At 32.7% G+C, this 7,385-nt stretch overlaps 1 long non-coding RNA gene across 1 annotated transcript; it reads left to right on the forward strand.

The window, feature by feature from the left end:
• Positions 1–532: 532 nt before the first annotated feature.
• Positions 533–5,258, forward strand: LOC118761684. The gene is made up of 2 exons (XR_004997564.1): positions 533–2,758; positions 3,603–5,258. It is a non-coding gene; the product is annotated as an uncharacterized LOC118761684 (long non-coding RNA).
• Positions 5,259–7,385: the final 2,127 nt, after the last annotated feature.

Consider the following 7,385-nt stretch of genomic DNA (forward strand, 5'->3'; position numbering starts at 1 on the left):
GAGCACCGCTGCTACGAAACACATATCTCTGTTTTTATTAACGTACGTCTATAAAATATATTAACTCAGAATAAATGCCACCGTAAATTAGACTTTCAGTGGTGTATTTATTTTAAGTTTGAGACACAGGTTGCTATTTTAAACTTATTATGCTTATGTTACATATAACGAAGTTACAGTATTATAAATTACTCTCTCTCTCTCACACACACACACACATGTATATATATGTTCATAGACACACATACGTATACATATGCAGAGAAACTTATATTATGCAAGCATGTTGATTGTATTCATATATATACAATTGATGTTTATATGTGCGTATGTATCCATACATATACATATTTGTATGCATGGCTTGATGGATGTCTATATCAATATATCTACTAATCTCTCCCCTCCTCTCTCACTCTGTATATGCATATGCATATATATATGTACATATATATATTAATATATATATATATATATATATATATATATATATAATATATATATATATATATATATATATATATACGCACACACACACACACACACATATATATTACACACACATATTGCGTGGCCTTTGAGTCCAAATTCAACCTAAATCAAGTTTGTATATATAAATGTGTGCATAGAATCATACATACAGTTACATGTATGCATGTAAATATATGTGTGCGTGTGTATCCATTTATATATATATATATATGTATGTATCTATGTATGTATATGTACATGAATGTTTATTTCCATATCAACAATGTCACACAGTATGCTTCTATGCATCAAATTGATTAATCTACTGAAAAGGAGAGTTTTAATGCATTCGTCGAGCACGGATGTGGTTTTAATGTCCGTATCGTGCAGACGGGTTTAAACATGATTATTTATGTATTCCGTATTTCCCGTATATACCGTGTTTGCGTATGTATGATTGTGTTCTTGCGTATAGCGATTCGGATTTTATATCATGTCGTAATGTAAGTATGATGATTGTCTGCGTATGTATGTTGGGGCGTGTTTGTAAGTCTAATCGTGTTTGAATGTGTATACATGAGTACCATATCTGACAGCAGCGGCAGCACTTTTTCACACAAGTCATCTGTTAATCAATCAACCATTTTGATTACCTCATTGACATTCAATTCACACATTTCGCTCGCTCACAACATTAAACAAAAGCAAACAAATGTTTGTATTTATAAATAATTTTTGAAAAAAAAGTAACCAAAATATGTGAGGATGTTTTTTATTAAATGTTACAATCGATTATTCTTTCCTCTTTCACTTTATTTTTATCTCATTGCTTGTGTACTTTTGTTTTTATTCCTCATGACTGATTGGATATATGATTGAAGTAGGTAAGGAATGTTTGAATTAAGGAAGATCTGAATGCATTAACGAACAGTCGAACGAACGAGTGAACAAGCGAATGTTTTTTCTGTCTCAAATCCACGATTTTATGTCCAAAATTTTGAAGTTTTACTTTTTATAATTTATATATATTGAAGGTGTAAATGAGAAACGTCAGTGAATTCGTTATCTTTTATTTCTTTAAATACTTATTTATTTATTATTTGTTTATTAGACATTCGGCATATAGGCTCATATGAAATGCTTGTTCAAATTATGAAATTTCGTCCTTTTCCACCAGAAGTTACGGGTATCACATGTATGTATATGAGATACCTAAACAAATTTTTTGCGAAAATAATCAGTGCACCGCTTATTCCAAACAGTGATATCCAATCCCTAATTTCGAAAAAAAAAGTAAAAATCCAAAAAAAGCAAAATAAATAAGTTAAAAATAAAGACAAAAATACGATTTAGAAAAATAGTCCTTGCACAAAACCGAACACTTTAATATAGATAGTGATGCTTAATTTTGATAAAGCATCAATGTTCAGCTTCTTTAAATTATTTTCTATTTCGTTGTGCTATTTTTCATGGTTTAACTTTCAATCAAAGAAAAGAAAAGAAAAAAAAGCCTAAATAAAAACAAGAAAAAAAGTCCCAAAAAAGCAGAACGGTAAATAATTCCTATATCAAATTTTGGATTAATTTTTTTGTAAATGAAGTGTTTATCAGACATTTAGAATGATATACACATAAAGATGTTCTTTCATCAGATCATATTTTTCATTGTAAACAAGGACTGGAAGCACAATAGGGTTAAAATGTCGACTACACCAAGCTCCCTTATTTAGTGCTTTGTGTCACAGATAAACCCTTGTAATTCATTGTATTTATGAATATGATTATATTGCTTGATGTATATATTGAAATATTAACCCCCCCCCAGTCTTATAAACTCCATAATCTTTCCAATTTCATACAGACATGAATATATACATATTCACACACACATATATATGTATATATATATATATGTATATATATATATATATATATATATTATATATATATATATATATATATGCATGTATACCCACATATTTATGTATATATATATGTATGTATGTATATATATATATATTAATTAACAATGGTGTTATATAGCGTCCGGTTTTAGTACCCAGTAAACTCGGTTGTAATGGATCTATAATATTGTATATTTTGATTACTACACATACACACGCGCGTTCACACACACATACACACATATATGTGGCATAAATGAGTAGTACCTGTATTTCAAAGGAGCAGGCTTGTCACATTCTGTCTCACGCCGAATCTTCCTCAGAACGTCGTTAAGTTACATGTGTCGGCTATTAACACCTTAATTTCACAAGGAGGCTGTTCCGTTGAGCTGATAAACTGGAACTCTCGACATCGTAGCGGTATATAATAATAATAATAATAATATGGGATATTATTCCAAACTTACAGGGAAAAATTTAATTTAGTAATACTAGATCAAATTTCACAAAATATAATGCATGTATGTAATTAAATTAGAAAAAAATTAGAAAAACAAAAACCTTTTATCAATTCAACAATGAAATAATTAATTCAAACCACATAGAAAAATATCAAATATAAGATAAAAACATATACCAATGATTAAGTAATGTACAAAATAAAAAATAAAAAATATATCATTGGTAAAATCTTTCTAATTTATTTACATAGATATATATCATATATATATATATATATATATATAATATATATATATATATATATTCTCTAGTTCCAGCTCAGAGCTGCGGCCATGCTGATGCACCGCCGTTTTGTGCTACACTGTTATTGCGAAGAACCTCGTCTAATATGTGGCATTTGGTGAAGAATAGTTTGATGTAGCTACTCTCATTTGTACCCATTTTATTTTATATATATAATAAAATAGGGTAATAGTAAATTATTATTACCAGTGGCCTAGCACAAAAAACGAATTAGTCATTAGACTATATATTATTCATATAGAAATACAATAAGAGACTTCCAAATAGGAAAGCGTTGTGCTAGAACACAAAAAAGGATAAATTCACGAAAGGAATGGAAATTAAAATCGTTTACCATTTCAATTGAGATGGTAAACGTTTTTAATTTCCATTCCTTTCGTGAATTTAACCTTTTTTGTGTTCTAGCACAACGCTTTCCTATTTGGAAGCCTCTTATTGTATTTCTATATATATATATATAAGGAGAGAGAGAGAGAGAGAGGAGAAAGGGAGGTAGAGACAGGATGATAAGTTGTAAGTTGTAGCACAGAATAGATACGCACCAGGTAAATTCTTGGACAGACCAAAATTTTCAACTGCAACTTCTTAATCACGATGAGGTATGTCACAAAGAGTTGAGTTTTTTGAAGAAAACTTATTAAAGAGGGAAGAAGGAGAAACAGTTGTAGAGTAAGGAATACATTTATTTAAGTTGTTACATATATTTGGATGATGAAACACAACTTTACAACTGTTTCAAATATTCTGTAAATGGCTGATATTATAATGCATATGATGTAATCGGGCGTACGTTAAGCGATAACATAACTAGAAAGCATATTATGAGCACGTGGGAAACCATATTAACCACACAAGAATCGCCATACTTGGATATCTTCATGCAAGAAATAGAGAACATTCCTGTATGTTTAATATGAATTATAACATTAACTTTTTACTGAATATTTAAATCGACTATTATCCAGGTATTAGATGTAACATTTCATGTTAGTACATTCAGTTATTAAATGTAACATATATTAATACATTCTTTACACCTGTATATTTATATATATATGCATACATTCATATATACATACATATTTGTTTGAATATTTTTATATAAATATTTCGGCTGTATGTCGAATATGTCTTGGTAATAGATAAGGTATTTTCTTTGACCCTCCCCACCCTCTCTCACTCTCTCTCTCCCTCTGTTTCCTCCCTTCTCTACAATGGGATTGTGGACCAAAGATCGCTGTACAGATTGCAAATTTTGAAGAATGTTGTTGGCAAACCTGATATATTGGATCTTTCTTTAGATTTTCTCTCTTTCATTTTTCTTTCATCCAATTCGACTTTGTAATTTTTACTCCTACTATAACTTTCCACCATCGTTAGCGGTGTTTCACTGTCTTAATCTGCAGAGTTGCAATTAAGCTATTTAGTTTACTGAGATATCATTTGATGATATGCTTAAACTACGTCTCAGGCGTCCTTTTCGCCGTCTTCCATATTTCGTTTTGTATGGCATTGCTTCAGGTAACCTAACCTTGTTCATTCATATTACATTTCTCCCTCATCAAAACTGAATTCTTTCTATCAGCAAATACTCAACAGTAGATATCAGCGCGCTGCTGGGTCTCCTGGTAAGAGATATAGTCTAGTAAAGAAGTGTTCATTATAGCTGCAGATGGTACAATTGGCAGGTCACCAGTTTTTGATATGTCGACGATACGGTCCCAGCTGAATATAGCGAATTGGATAGAACAAAGGATCGATATACTTCCTCCGTTTTTTCTACTATCGATAACTGATGCTCCCGCAAACAATTATTGTTGTTTATATACGACAATTCTCATCTGCGTCCAACCTGTTGCTATCTGAAGGCGTACTGCTCAAATTTGTAAAATTCATCACCAGGCTTACATCATAATGGTCAGATATTCTAGTTTCGATTGATACAAAACTTCGGTCTTCGCTATATTCATCGATGGGCGGGAAGCTGTCGACGCTCATTCTAAATGATACGCTATTTTGTGTATGTCTTCTAGGGAAAGAATCACTGGTAGTGAGTCATGAGCTAAGAGAAGTTCGCGAAGACATATCACGGCATATCTTAATAGGTGTTAGTGCAGACACGTTCTACAACTCACCATCCAATTCTTTAAGTGCTAATGCATTCCACTCGTATGCTTACTCACCATGTTTTCACACATCGCCAAGATTTTAGAGAGATAGTGTTGGAACGAGCGTTCCGAAAGTAGACCGAACAGTCGCCCCGAAAGCATCATGGCAGACATACCACACCGGAACTGCTTATTTTCACAAATATGTCCGGACACACGCATTATTTAACGAGTGGCCATAGTCTCTCACTCACTTCCCAAAATATACGCTATGTGCAATGAAATATTGCTCTTTCTATTTCCATTTTCAATTCGATAATATATACAATATATTATATATATATGCATACATTCATATATACATACATATTTGTTTGAATATTTTTATATAAATATTTCGGCTGTATGTCGAATATGTCTTGGTAATAGATAAGGTATTTTCTTTGACCCTCCCCACCCTCTCTCACTCTCTCTCTCCCTCTGTTTCCTCCCTTCTCTACAATGGGATTGTGGACCAAAGATCGCTGTACAGATTGCAAATTTTGAAGAATGTTGTTGGCAAACCTGATATATTGGATCTTTCTTTAGATTTTCTCTCTTTCATTTTTCTTTCATCCAATTCGACTTTGTAATTTTTACTCCTACTATAACTTTCCACCATCGTTAGCGGTGTTTCACTGTCTTAATCTGCAGAGTTGCAATTAAGCTATTTAGTTTACTGAGATATCATTTGATGATATGCTTAAACTACGTCTCAGGCGTCCTTTTCGCCGTCTTCCATATTTCGTTTTGTATGGCATTGCTTCAGGTAACCTAACCTTGTTCATTCATATTACATTTCTCCCTCATCAAAACTGAATTCTTTCTATCAGCAAATACTCAACAGTAGATATCAGCGCGCTGCTGGGTCTCCTGGTAAGAGATATAGTCTAGTAAAGAAGTGTTCATTATAGCTGCAGATGGTACAATTGGCAGGTCACCAGTTTTTGATATGTCGACGATACGGTCCCAGCTGAATATAGCGAATTGGATAGAACAAAGGATCGATATACTTCCTCCGTTTTTTCTACTATCGATAACTGATGCTCCCGCAAACAATTATTGTTGTTTATATACGACAATTCTCATCTGCGTCCAACCTGTTGCTATCTGAAGGCGTACTGCTCAAATTTGTAAAATTCATCACCAGGCTTACATCATAATGGTCAGATATTCTAGTTTCGATTGATACAAAACTTCGGTCTTCGCTATATTCATCGATGGGCGGGAAGCTGTCGACGCTCATTCTAAATGATACGCTATTTTGTGTATGTCTTCTAGGGAAAGAATCACTGGTAGTGAGTCATGAGCTAAGAGAAGTTCGCGAAGACATATCACGGCATATCTTAATAGGTGTTAGTGCAGACACGTTCTACAACTCACCATCCAATTCTTTAAGTGCTAATGCATTCCACTCGTATGCTTACTCACCATGTTTTCACACATCGCCAAGATTTTAGAGAGATAGTGTTGGAACGAGCGTTCCGAAAGTAGACCGAACAGTCGCCCCGAAAGCATCATGGCAGACATACCACACCGGAACTGCTTATTTTCACAAATATGTCCGGACACACGCATTATTTAACGAGTGGCCATAGTCTCTCACTCACTTCCCAAAATATACGCTATGTGCAATGAAATATTGCTCTTTCTATTTCCATTTTCAATTCGATAATATATACAATATATATATATATATATATATGTGTGTGTGTGGTGTGTGTGTGTGTGTGTGGTGTGTGTGTGTGTAGGCTCACGTTTTAAACAGCTGTCCTCTAAATCCTGAATCTATGAAGCCTGTTATAGACTCAGAGATTCTTTATCGATTCATGATGACACGATATATATGTAATATGCCATGATAATTGACTTTACTGAATTTACTGAATTCAGAAGAGCTTTAGGCGATATTTACAATCATAACATCATTTTAAAATACGTTATAATCAATTCATAGCCTATTTTAAGTAATTGAAATTATGTATAGCATTCGAAAATTGTATAAATAGTCTATTTTTATAAGTAATAAAATATGACATACGAGCTTTTCAAATGTTATCACTGTTGGAAATCAAAGGTCGATAGTTTGCTTTGCAAG

The sequence above is a fragment of the Octopus sinensis genome, unplaced genomic scaffold (assembly GCF_006345805.1).
Source record: "Octopus sinensis unplaced genomic scaffold, ASM634580v1 Contig16423, whole genome shotgun sequence".
NCBI classification, from domain to species: Eukaryota; Metazoa; Mollusca; class Cephalopoda; order Octopoda; family Octopodidae; genus Octopus; species Octopus sinensis.